The sequence below is a fragment of the Pteropus medius genome, unplaced genomic scaffold (genome assembly GCF_902729225.1).
Source record: "Pteropus medius unplaced genomic scaffold, Ma_sr-lr_union100, whole genome shotgun sequence".
In the NCBI taxonomy this organism is placed as follows: Eukaryota; Metazoa; Chordata; class Mammalia; order Chiroptera; family Pteropodidae; genus Pteropus; species Pteropus medius.
The window spans coordinates 4,939,474-4,953,448 of record NW_024350923.1 but is presented as its reverse complement, the minus strand read 5'-3'; the positions used below and the strand labels follow the sequence as shown (position 1 = coordinate 4,953,448).

Genomic DNA, 13,975 nt, shown 5'->3' with positions numbered 1-13,975 from the left:
GAAAAATAAAATTTTGTATAGTTTAGTAAATGAACATATAAATTTATTAAAATTAAATATAATTAAATTAGAATCCACTTATTAAAATGAATACAAAAGAAATGTAAGTAAATTAAAAATATAAATTCGTTAAATAAAACCACACATTTTTATGATTTTTTAAATTTTAAAATAAATTTGTTTATACATTTAACTCAAAATAAATGTATTTATGAAAAATGAGTCATTTAAAAAAATTAACCAAACGAGACTGCAGGTGGGGCACAGCTGTGGCACAAGTTTTAAAGGAAGGAAGAGCTGAGGTTTGGGGAACATTCCTGGAGGCCCCGACTGAAGAGGATGAGGGCATTTCAGGAAGAGAACAGCCTGTACCAAGACCCCGGTTGTGAGAATGCTGACACATTCTGGGACACAAATAGATCCCTTTGGCAGGCATGGTGGAAGGAGAGGGCAGAGCCTCTGACAGACAGCTGGGCTGGTTATGACAGGCCTGAGGGCTGAGGAAGGAGCTCGGATTTCATTTTAAAGGAGAGGTTCTCAATTCAATCAGAATCGGTCACCCGTTTAATAACAAATATTTTGTTACTATCCTGCGATGGAATTAATAGATAATAAAACCTACCTATACACAAAAAATTAATGTCAATATAATATCCTAATTGTGAGATAAGGGATAAAATTTTACAAAGTAGTAATAAATAGCGTGTGTTTGAGTGTTTGAACACTCAGGCGCAGTGAAGCAGTTGGATGCTGGCCTTTCTCTTTAAAACCCCAGTGAATGCACAATACAGGCAAGTAGTGAACCAGCGGCCCCTGAAAGACTAGCTGGCCATCGGTGATGTGATTTTCCTAAACGGTTACCAAGTCTTGGCAAAGTTCCAAACAAAACAGAGTGCAGCTGTCCCTCTATATAGACAGTAGCTGCGTTGCTGAAAAAATGGGGTGTATGTTCAAACCTTACAAATAGTACATTGTGTCCATGTGTAAAATGAGATTAGGGTCTAGGCTCAGAAAATTACCAACATCGTTTTTAAAAATAAATAATAGATTTTAGTTTTAGTACAGTTTTAGCTTTACAGAATAGTTGAGCAAATAGGACGTGGAGTTCTGTATACTCTCCCTTCCGCCCGTTCCCGTTTCCCTTACGATGATCACGCGCGGCATAGTGAGGTTTGAGTCCGCGAGGGACCGCGTCTGGGAGAGTATGGATCAGGCTTTCTATATTTTGCCAGATAATTCTTTGTTGTGCGGCTGTCCCGCGCATTGCAGGATGTGTAGCAGCAGGGTAAGCCACACCCACTAGGCCAGGAGCACCTTCCCCTAGCCGTGATGCACAGCGTCTCCACATATTGCCAAAAGTCCCCTGGGGGGCAAAATTGCCCCTGGTTAAGAACTGCTGCTCTGAGACACTTGTTCTGAGCTCTGTCAGACGCAGACACTTTTTATAACATATTTTGCGACATCACTTTGATAATCCTAAAAGAGATTCACAAATAACATAACCCATCCCCACAATGTAAAAAAAAAACAATAATAATGTCCTAAGTGTAATGCAAAGGAAAACTAAAATCAAATAATTTATAAGAAAAGAGTATGTATTTCAATATCTAAGTCTTTGGGCGCAGCCACTTGAAAATAAAGAGTCTGATGCTCGCATTTCTAATGACTATGTTTACATTTAAGAGAAAGAAAAGGATCAGAAATCAGTTCAACACAAGAACAGGGAAATGGAAGCACAAGGATACAGGTGAACAACCAGAATAAAAGCTACAGCTGGGGTAAGTAATAACAGGCCAGTCTTATTTGTGTACAAGACAAAGCTAGATTCTTTGTGGGCAGACTGAAATAATCTCCATTGAAATCTGTGTATCATGCTGAAATAAGTTACAGACTGCCGAAGTAGAGAAACTTAGAAGCCATGATATTTTCGTAAATGACCTGAGTTTTATTTATGAGTTATTGTCAAAATAATTCCTGAGGTAATGATATGAGATTGGAACAGTACTGAAATATGTCAGGAGATATGTCTCCTGTTTTGAAATCTCACTTCAGGCTTCAGGTGAAGGTAGAGAGTGAATCCCTAGTACTTATGAACTTGGAGACCATAATGTATTTTGGTAGGCAACAAGGAGTATGGATGGGTTGGAAAGAATAAACAGTAATAAACGAGGCCGTGAGGTTGGTTGGGTATATTTCTGGGAAAAGTATCTGAGTAAGATTTTTTTTAACATCCAGGTAATGCCAGAATAAGTAAATAATTACAAAATGTAATTTTCGTGTTCTAGCTTTCTTATCATTGGGTTATAAGTACTTTTAATTATAGCTTTATTAACATGATTTTTTTAGAGCAACCTTTATTAATTAAATGCAATGAGATCCCTGCATTTATTGCCACTAATTTATATTTTGTTCTAAGTCCGTTCAACGGCGTCTTCCTTAGATTTCTTCTGATACATATCTACAACTGGTTTTGTTGCTTTTGCAGTATTACCACCGATGCAATGAGAATTTCAAAATATGTTGTTAGAAATGCTATCATACATTATTTAGTCCTTTCCAAAGAAATAGATTCATTAAGTCATGTTTGAGGTTCAAATGTAGTTTTAAAACTCAATTCACTTTCCCTGTCAATGCTGGCTAATGCTCCATATCTGCTTCAGATGGATTTAATACTCAGACCAGTACTGGAAGTTCAAACTGATCCTTAAATCTGGTTATCATGGCCGTGTTCTTGAAAAACGAATCCAAAATAGAGAATAGGCCTGATCATATCAAATTACTACAAAAATAGAAACTAGAAATTCCTGACAAGAAGGATTATTTTTAAATCCCATGATCCTATGATAATTCCCATCTTTTTGGTGGGCTTGATCTTTTTTTTTCCAGCAGGTAAACTTTTCAAATATATCTAACGATATATGACATCATTTTGCGATATCGCAATTACGATGTTTACTATTTCTTTGATCGAATCAAATAATTCCCCAATAATACCAAAGATAATATATTTTTTTGATATGTGGATGTACACAAGTTTAATAACTGTAGATTAACAGAAAGGACAACGGAACACAGATGCAATACACGAAAACAGGGGTAGGTGGGGGTAGAAGGGGGTAGAGGGACTCTGGCTATGATCACAGCAACCAACGAGTGATTCCTCTGGTGCCCTGAGGTCATGAGACACTTGACCATGTCACCAGGAACTTCATGTTGAGAAAAACCACCAACTCCGGAAAACAAGCAGTGACACAATTAATTACTGAGCTTCGGATAGGGGCAGGCCCTCTTTGTCAGGGTGTTAATCTTAAGGATGTGCCGCGGTCCAGCCACGACAGGATCCAGGGGGCCCCGAAGGTGGGCAAGGCGTCGGCGCGGGAGACAGTCGACTACACAGCTCAGAGGCGATGACACTGTTCCGTTTTATTGTGATTTGAGTACAACTTTTATACTTTTTATTTTGGCATTTGATTATACTTTGTTGTTAAGGTAGCAGGGAGTTAAATTTCTGTGGTTAGGCGAAGCAGAAAATCTTATAGAGTATATTATTATTAATGTTCATGATTAACTGGTACATTTTTCTCTCAATCATTAGAACAGAACTACCTGATGGAACAATCTAAACTTTTAATTCTTATATCTATTACGTAAGATACAGTTTGATTTAAGTAAAGGTGATAGATAGATGTATTCATAACAGCAAGCATTGGCTTGTGGGCAGACATTGTTCTTCTTTCTGCCTGAAGAAATCTTTTAAATGCTATTTGATTTGTGCTATATCTAAAGTTCAAGCTGAACCTTTCTCATAGCTGTTCAAAAGTTTCCTTGGTGCAGTAATGAGGAAAATATTTATAAAAATCAGTTTTACAAAGCTGCTTTCATAAGCTAAGTTCCTGTTCCTTTGTTTTTAAGCACCAAGGAGATCCTGACCTAGCCAGCCTTTCTATGAAACTTAAACTACTATAAGGCACATGAATTCTATCTTTATTCACTATATGTATACTATCTTTATTATAAGCTTCTGTATAAGGCAAAGAAGGATAGGTAATCTTTTCATACTATTAGCCCCCCTAGGTGGATACCAGAGTTTTCTATTTATCCACTAGGCCACAAAAGGAGGCCCTTCTATAGTAGGCACAGGCTTATGAGTAAATTTCTTATCCTTACTAATTTTTCTACTAACTGCATGGGAACAGGAGTATAAACTGGTTCTAGTAATTCAGCTTGTTATAATTTATTCATAATATCTTTAAGAGGCGCGTCAAAAGGAATTTCCCTTAATAATTGTTCAAATAAAGGGTTTACGCATTCTGGACAGGTCAGGGTGACTAGAGCTGATTCCATACGCGGGGAATTTACTATGTTTTCCTCAGAGCCAATTTTGAGGAAATCCATTTGTATAGCGTTTACACTTACTAGAATTTGTGCTACCCAAATTCCCCCTCTTAATGGATCATTTCTAAGAAACCAATTATCCCTAAACACATGCCACGTCCTCGTTCTTGACGATGCATTCCTTGAAGCCTCTGTCCCCATCTCCGGGCCTTGTCACACAATAGGGTAGAAAGAGGACGCGGCAAGGATGTCTGGGCTCGGAGAGTGTTACGGTCAGCATGTTGACACCACGAGGGGTCTCTTCGGGACGCACCCTGTTTCCCTAACACTAGGTGAAGAAACGCCCCCGCTCACGGTAACCGTGATGCCTGGCCTTTTGATCCACAGTAGCTCTACTCACCACTGCACCCCACAGCCAGCTTCACTCTATCTACTAAGCACCCTCCCCACGAATGGATTTCCAACAGGTGTGAGCAAATCCAGAGATGGGAGGAACCACAGCAGTGGGATCTGAGAGACAGGAGTCAGCCGAAGGAGCAGATGTGCCCCACGCTGGGCCCCTTCTGGGCATCACTGAGATTGCTATTGCTCAGGAGCACCTGCTCCCCAAGTTTGAAGGCTGGCATCCTGAGGTAGGGGCAGGTGGCACAGCGGAAAGCATCGCCCAGGTGGCAGTTTCCACAGGCCGACTTGGGTTGGGAGCTCACATGTTCCCTTGCCTCCTCTTTGTCCAGTTCTTTGGCAAGGCCGTCAGTGCGGTTCCTGCAGGCTTTCCTCTTTTTTCCTTCTCCACATGAAAGGAGCCCGCAGGGAAGCTGGATCGGGCTTCTTCGAATCATCTGGATCCAGCAGCTCATCTGAGTCAATGAGATCCACGCTCTCATTCTCCATGTCATTGGCTGAGAGGGTCCAGAGCTTGGCAGCTGCAGGGTCCACAGCAGGCTTCACCAAAGGAGATTTCTCGGCCATAGAAAGGTTAAGTTGACTAGAAGAGCCCACTTCAAAGTTGTTGTTGTTGTTGTTGTTGTTTTTGCCTGTGATCCGCACAGAGAGCAAGCTGTCACTATGGTAACCCAGGTGTTCTTGGACAGACTACAGCTCCTCGGAGCTCAAGGACTCCGGGTGTAGCTCTTTCCTTCCACAAGAGTCAGGGCTGAACGCAGCTTAGATGCAGTCTTCACTTTGCTATTGTTGTTCACTACCGCTGTCTCTACTGGCTCTTGCAGAAAAAGACATCCACCAGGCCAAAGGATCCGGGCCATCTCGGCCAAAATCTCAGCACTGTGCACCGTGGTGCTTCCAGGAATTACACTCGACAAGATAATGTCAAAGCTAGATTTTTTGTGGGCAGACTGCAACAGCTCATTGATGTTTTCTGCAGACACTGGGCCCTCGCTGCCGGTCAACGCGTGAAGCTCGTCCACCGGCTCTTGCAGAGCCTCCACCAGGGAGGACATATCCCAGACCACGGCCGCAAACTGGCCAGCTGAGATCTCAAAGTCTGCCATGCCTGCAGGGCTACGAACCTGCTAACCTGATTCTCTCGCAAAGATAACATTTTTAAAGCATATCCTTTGGTGAGCCTTTTTACTTCTCAGGGTAAGATAAAATAATGACTTTGACACTTCTGAGTACTGGTCAGGAATTTTACAGAATGTCCTCCAAATTGGGTTTTTCTGTTTTTACTATGGCTAGATGACTGGTGTTAAGGGGCAAAATACCGCAGCGGTGAAATGCTCCTGTCACGCATCAGGGAGTACCTGATATCACGTGACATCACTGATGATGTTAACTTTGGTCACTTGGTTAAGGTCATTTCACCAGATGTAGGTGGGCGGGGCTAAGTACTACTTCCGGGAAGAGGGTGGAGCTACATATATAATTGGACTTCTTCTGTAAGAAGAACGTGTCTCTTCTTTCCATTTATATATATCACTATGGACTCATACACATGTATGTATAGATACACACGTATACATGTATACAATTATATATTATGTTTTGAGTTATAATCCAGTATTACGTTATTTACTTAATGGCTCAGATTGTTCCAGGATTGGCCCCTGGAGTTCTTCCAGACTGGCTCCAGTGTCCCTTTGACATGCCCCCATCCTTTCGCTCTTTTGAGTACTGCCTCGCTTTCTTGTGTTTTCCTTTCCCTAGCCCGGAATCAGCCACTCCCCCAAAGAGCCCTGTTGCTTTTATTGGAGAATGGTATTTAGAAACCCAGGCCCAGGCACGAAGATCCGAAGTGACCTTTTAAAAATGAAAATCGAAGTATATCCATTTTCTGCTTATGGTTTTGGATGGTTTCCCACTGCGCTCAGAGTTAGAGCTGCGACTGTACCCAGCCTACGAGATTCTGGCTGAGGGGCCCCTGACACGGGAGGCTCCAGCTGGCTCCTCCCCTCGCCTGGCCGCCCCGCCGCCCCTTTCGCTTCCCAGGATGCTCCAGGTTTTCTCTTCTCGAGGCCAGCGTGAATGTTGTATCCTCTGTCTGAGTAACTCTGAGTCCTCATAAAATATTTTTTTCTGAGGAAGGTCCTGGCTACTGACCTTCTCCAACCCGATCCTCAAATCAAATTAGGCCTTCTTGTTCCAAGACCCGGTATTTATTTTTAAATTTTCAATTAGAGTTGACATTTAGTATTATTTAATGTTATTTTCAGGTGTGCAGCATAATGGTTAGACGCTTATATAATTTACGAAGCGATCCCACTGATGAATACCCACCTGGTACCATACATAGTTATTATAATATTATTGACTATGTTCCCTATGCTCTACTCCACATCCCCGTGACTGTTTTGTAACTTCCAATTGTACTTCTTAGACTCTTCACCGTTTTCACCCAGTCCCCCAACCCCCTTTCCATCTGGCAATCACCAGGTTGTTATCCATGTCTAAGTCCATTCCTGTTTTGTTCGTTTGTTTTGTTTTGTTTTAGATTCCACATATAATTGAAATCGTATGGTGTTTGTCTTTCTCTGCCTGACTTATTTCACGTAGCATAATACCCTCTCGGTCCATCCATGTTGTCACAAATGGTAAGATTTCATTCTTTTTTATGGCTGAGTAATATTCCATTGTATATATGCACCGGACCCAGTATTTGTTCCTTCGGTGTCAGAGACTGATTGCTACCCACCAAAATTCTTTCTCTTCTTTGGCGATAATAGACTTGTAGTGGGGCACATGACACCATCTACACTTCACTTCCCAGCCTCCTTAGGAGCTGGGTTTGGCTTTGCGCTTAGTTCTCTCTAGTAGAATGACTAGAAGTGACACATGCCACTTCCTGAACTGACCCATCGAAACTTCCACGTGTGGCCTCCATGCCCTCCCCCATCCTGAAGGCTGGAATGGCCACAACCAGAGTTCATGGAAGCATTGTGCAGAATATGGCAGCTCTGATGTCAGCCTAGTGCTGACATCATGGCGTTGGGCAGAACTCCCCACCAAGCTGGACCTGTTACTCTAAATTGTTACATGAGAGGGAGTCAAACGCTTCTGGGGCCTGTTCGCTTCAGTAGCTTAGCTATCCCCCTGAAAAGCCTTCCAGTTTAGTTCGGACACTTTCAGTGGTGAGTGGGAGAGGCTGGAGATGTGATGGCAGAGCTTCTAGTCTGAATGGAAGACCAGGCTAGTGCTGAGTATTTTCAGCCTGTAGAAATGTGGAATAAAATCTCTGACTCCGCAAATGTAACGCCAGGCCAGCCTTGTAAGGAGGAAAGGGAAATCTCCAAGTACCAGAAGCAGAGAAGAACCTGCGTGCCAGAGGCACAGCCTGTGAGCCCAGAGATCAGCAGTCCCAGGGGGCTGGTGAGCATTAGAGGGTTGACATCTTGTCTCTGTCATTTGTTTGCTTTTCTTTTAGAGACTTCAAAATCATATTTGTTGAGCACTTACTATGTGCCAGTTACCATTTTAAGCTCTTTATATGGATCCACTCACTTAATCATCACAGTCATATGAGGGAGGTGCTGTTAATGTCTTCATCTTACTGATAAGCACAGAGAAGTTACTTGTCTGTGGTCCCACGGGTGTAAAGGGGCAGAACCAGGACTCGCGGCCAGGCTGTCTCGCTTCCGAGTCTGTGCTCCCAGGCAGCACATATGCCAGTGTGAGGAGAAAGATGAGATCAGTTTTGGACTGGTTGTACCTTGGCAGTGATGGTCCGGGCATGGCATCCATCCCAGCACCCAAGGAAGACCTCCCACCCCTGCACCCTCTACTCCCCCACAGGCTGGGAGCCAGACCCCTCCAGAGAGGGCAATGAGAAGTCACTGAAGTGCCTTTCTGGCAATACTGCGAAGCTTCCAGAGGATGTGCCAGGGACAGCTGCTGGGTGCTGCCGGCTGCCACGGCCGACTCAGGAGCTGGAAGCTGCGGAAGCTGACCTCAGTAGGAGCTGGTCACTGGAAAAACCATCCATGTGAGCCAGGTGCTAGAAGAAGCTGTGCCCTGGAGAAGCCTGGCGTGGGAAACCCGCCTGACCAAGAGCTGAGCACCAGAGAAAGGGGTCTGCAGGAGGCCAGCAAGGGCCACCCTGGAACTAGGGCCACCCTGGAACATTGCCTTCTGGAACATGCCAGTGTCCCATCAGCACTCTGCTGACAGGGACAGGATTTTTTGAAAGATGCACTGATAAAGCAGCGGAAGTGGAAGTCCAGGGAATGTGTAAGGACCTGGTCGGATCCTGCAGCCAAAGAGGGAGACCCCACTCAGGGGACCTGAGCCCCCCCCCCTCCAGAGGAGAGCTGCTCCTTGGTTTTATTGCTCTAGGTTCAAGACAGTAGAAGAAATAAAGGTACATTTTTCAAGGTGAGTGCCGCTCTTTCAATGCAGAATGATTCAGTGTTTGATGAAACAAACACTGAATCTGTCGAAATGACACTAATCTATTTTGCTTATGGAGCTAAAACAGTAGGAGTTTGTGAAGGACACCAGAGTTACAGTAAGAAAGTAGTGGATGATCAGCGGGAACTGATTACAGGTGGAGACTGTGCCAAGATGATTATTTCCCAGCTGAAGCAAATGAGAAACATCCCAATCCCCTCCAGATGCAGTCATGGTTGACGATCTCATGAAGCTCTGTCCTGGATCTTCCATTAAGGACATCATATGTGTCTTTCTCACGATTTCCGTATTCAGTTAATTAGGGAAAGTGAAGAAAAAGCTGGACCATGATGATAGCCGTTTGAAGTTAGATTTAAAAACCACACAACTTTTCCCTCTAACCCGTCTGGGAGACAGCAGCATCAGAGATACCTTCTCATTTTAGTCTCAGGGAATAAGACACGATTCACAACTCGGAGATTTCTTCTGTCTCCAGAACCTGCGTCCTCTGAGATATATTTTAAATGTAAATTTGCACGTGAAAGTCTTGGTCATGACACAAAGATTTTCATTTTGTTGTCTTTGAAATAAGGAAATGCAGCTATGGGAAGATGGTAACATTATATGTCATCCTATGTCAACAGCACACCGATACAGTATTTTTGCAGACTAATGAATCCCAAATTGTGCAAATAACATGTAAGTGGCGAGCTCACCTGGATTTCTTAAATGAATGAACAAAAGCGTTTGCCACAGTGACCTTCACTTTCTACTCTATGTACTTTTGCTCTTTTTGTACAGTTAATTCTCCGGTGTCATTTGCGTAATTAAAAATAAATGAACAAAAATCAAATCAAGAAAGTTTTCTATTTTAAAATCACAAAAATAATATTCTTACATTTCCAATTGAAACTATGAGCATGCGTCTGATACAGATCGTAATCCAGACTACAGAAGTGCTGTGCCGTAATCAAATTAGTGGAGTATGGAATAGCAAACCTAAGTGTAAGTGCTTAAACTACTAAAATTCTTTAAAAATATAGGGAAATATTTGTGATCTGAGACGTGACACCAAAAGTATATCCATAGAAGAAATAAAATGACACATTGGACTTCATCAAAAGTTAAGGCTTTTGCTCTTCAAAATACAGTCCACTACAGTGAAAATAAAAAGGCAAGTCATGAACTGGGAGAAAATATTTGCAAAACATATATCCAAACAAATTTGGATCTAGAATATATAGAGAGCTCTTATAACTCAGTAATAATAAGTCAAACAATCCCATTTTAAAAATGGAGATGATTTAAACAGACATCTCACTAAAGAGGATATACAGATTATAAATCAGCAAATAAAATATATTCATCATTATTAGTCATTAGGAAAATGTGAATTAAAACCACAATGAGTACCACTTTCACACCTATTAGAATGACTAAATTAAAAAGACTAACTATATCGAGAATTGGCCATGATAGAAACAACTGGAACTCTCATATAATGTTAATAAGAATATAAAATGGTTCTATCATCTTGGGAAAAATGGAAAGTTTCTTAAAAAGTTAAATATCTACCTACCACATGATCCAGCCATTCTACTTCTAGATTTAGATCCAAGAGAAATGAAAGCATATGTCTACACAAAGACTTGTGTGTAAATACTCATAGCAGATTTATTTGCAATAGAGCAAAATTGAAAACATAAATGTCCGTCAACAGGTGGATGGATAAAATAAATTATGGTATACCCACACAAAGGAATGCAACCCGCAATGAAAAAGTGAAGAACTATTGATACACACAACAGCATGGATGGATTGCAAAATAATAATGCTGGGTGAAAGGAGCTAGACTTCTTCAACTCATTTACTACTTCTGGGGGTTGTGTTTTTTTAGTAGATTCCCTGCTATTTTCTATGTGAATAATCACATCATCTGCGAAGAGGGACAGTTTTATTTCTTCCTTTCCAATCCATACGCCATTTATTCCCTTTTCTTGCCTTATTGCAGTGGTTAAACTTCCAGTACTACGTTGAATGGGAGCGGTGAGACCCGGCATTCATACCTTGTCCTCAATCTTAGAAAATCATTCAGTCTTTCATCGTTGAGTTTGACGTTAGCTGTAGGGTTTTTGTAGATGCTCTTTACCCAGTTTAGGAAAATTTCCTCTTTTCTTATTTTCCTGAAAGTTTTTTTTTTTTTTTTAACATGAATTGGTGTTAAATTTTGTCAAATGTTTTTTCTGTATCAGTTGATATGATCTTGAGATTTTTAACTTTAGCCCATGTTACAGGCTGAATTGTGTCCTTCCCCTCTCCCTCAAATTTATATATTGAAGTCTTAACCCCTAGTGCTTAGTGCTTCAGATTGTAACTGTATTTGGAGACAGGGTCTTTAAAAAGGTAAGTAGATTAAAACGAGGTCGTTCAGATGGGTTAATATGACTGGTGTCCTTATAAGAAGAGGAGATTAAGACATAGAGACAGAGGGAAGATGATATGACAACACAGGTTGAAAACAGCCATGTATAAGCTAAGAAGAAAGGCCCTCAAAGGAACCAATTCTGCTGACACCTCGGTCTCAGACTGCTAGCCTCCAGAATTGTGAGAAATAATGTTTCGTATGTGTTTAAGACACCCAGTTTGTGATACTTTGTGGTACCATTCTCTTCAGAAAACCATTCGTGTTCTTTTGAGAAACAATTTCTGGTTTGCTTCTTGACTCTGGGTGAGATATCAAACACCTGATGACATGACATCAAGTTGACTCCACAAGCTAAGATGCTGAATTTTGACTTGTCCACTGAGCTACGGGTAGGGCATGCAGCTCTGTTCTCCATCATCAAGTGAAAGTGGTATGTATACGAGATTGAGATCAAGCACAGCCTGAAAGCGGAAGTGAGTTTAGTGAGCAGGAGACTTATATTCTCACTGTCCCTTCACAGTCTTCTGCAACCCATACCTGTGACCTGGTGCACAGAAGGTTCTATGTGATATGCTGGCACCAGCTGGGAGTGGACAGGTGCATCATTACAACCCATGCACCGGTGTCAGTGGACGGTGGGAAGGGAAATCTAAGTGGGCAGATTTCTGAGGGGCACATTTAGTCTACTCCATTTCGAAGGAAAGATGGTCTAAACTGTGGCTCGACACCAGGGCAGTGGAGAACAACTTAGCTGTTATGAAAAGTAGTATTAACCTTAGCAGTTAAATGCATGGACTTGAGCCACCTGCCTGAGCCCAGATCCTAGCTTTGCTACTTACTGTGCGTGTGACTATTTGCAACTTATTACTGTCTGCACCCGTTACCTCTTCTTTAAAATGAATTAATAATGGTACCTACCTCTTAGAGTTGTTGTGCTGATAATTGAATTAATATAGGTAAAGTACCTGGATTAGTGCCTGGAACATAGTAAGTACTATGTAAATTTACTTGCTATGATTAGATATGATGATGATGGTGATGATGATGGTGATGATGATGATGACGATGACGACGACTGATAGTCAGGGATTTGGTGGGAAGAATAGGTCTGTGAATTCATAACAAAAAGATATGGCAGAATCGCTAATGGTTCAAACCTTATAGGATTGAAAAATTTGAGTCAGCCCACCAAGGAAAGAACCCCAATCGGCCAAGGTGCAGGCTGAGGGCAAACAGAATGTGGGGAGGCTTGTGAAGAAAAGATAACATCAACCAGAGCCTTAGACCAATTGCAAAAGTGAGCATTTCAATAGGTAGTTTATGTTTTTCTCTTGCCCTGTTATGTAACCAATTTCCCTCCCCCTCCTCCTTTTCTATTTCATTTAAGGCAGTAATTCTCAACTAGGGGTGATTTTGATGAACCGAAGACATTTGACAATATCTGGAGACATTTTTGATTGTCACAACGGGGGGAGGTGCCACTGGCATCTAGTGGGTGGAGACCAGGGATGCTGCTAAACATCCTACAGCACACAGAAAAGTCCCCCAACAAAACATCTGGCTCAAAATGTCGCAGCGTCAAGGTTGAAAAAGCCTAATAGAAGGCATGTTGGTGGTGGCTCATATTTTAGTCCATAAATTATAGGATAACGAGATGGAACTGGGGCTGAACCAAAGATGAGCAATACCCAGAAATGGATGCGATGACAGATGGAAGACCAGTTATTACTGTTTCCTTTTAAGGAGGGCGCGAGTGTTTTCACATTTGTATGCACGAGAGTCGCTTTATGTTGGGGCTGTGTGGTTGTTGATGCGTTGCCGAGATGTTCGAGGATGAGAAGAGGTCACATATGAGTGCCAAGTGACGGAGAGGCTGGAACTCGGCAGACGTGGTGAGCTGGCTCCCTCGACGTCTCTCCCAGCCTCTTGCTCGTGTGCCGTCCTAGACTTCGGAGGCTGGAAAGAGCAATGCTCCACTTCCCAGGCCCGCTTATAGGCGGGTTCTGGGTGCGATTTCAGCCCTGTCAACTGGGGGCACGCATGTGAGACCTGCCTGCCGGACTGGTTCGTGTAGGTGGGCAGCAGCGGGAGCAGCATCATGCTGCACAGCGTATCAGGCGCCATGGGCTCTGAAGTTGACTCCTTATCCACAGATGCCAGACCAGGGGTCCCAGAACCAGCACTTTCCATGGCAGCTTCCCAGTTCCTTGGCCGAAGCGGTGTGGTTCCAGAGCCAGCAGTTGGGACAGAGGATTCTCCAGCCTCCTGGCTATGGAGGCTCAGCAGTTCCCTGTGCGGGCCAGTTCTGCGGGGTTGTTATGAACGTCATTTCTGGAATCCTGAATGGGAGCCCATTTCTCTTGTCCTTCCGATTAT

General features: G+C 42.6%; 1 pseudogene; it reads right to left on the bottom strand.

Annotated features, from left to right (window-relative positions):
• Nucleotides 1-4,859: 4,859 nt before the first annotated feature.
• On the bottom strand, nt 4,860-5,843 carry LOC120584640 (anamorsin-like; annotated as a pseudogene).
• Between the last annotated feature and the right edge of the window lie 8,132 nt (nt 5,844-13,975).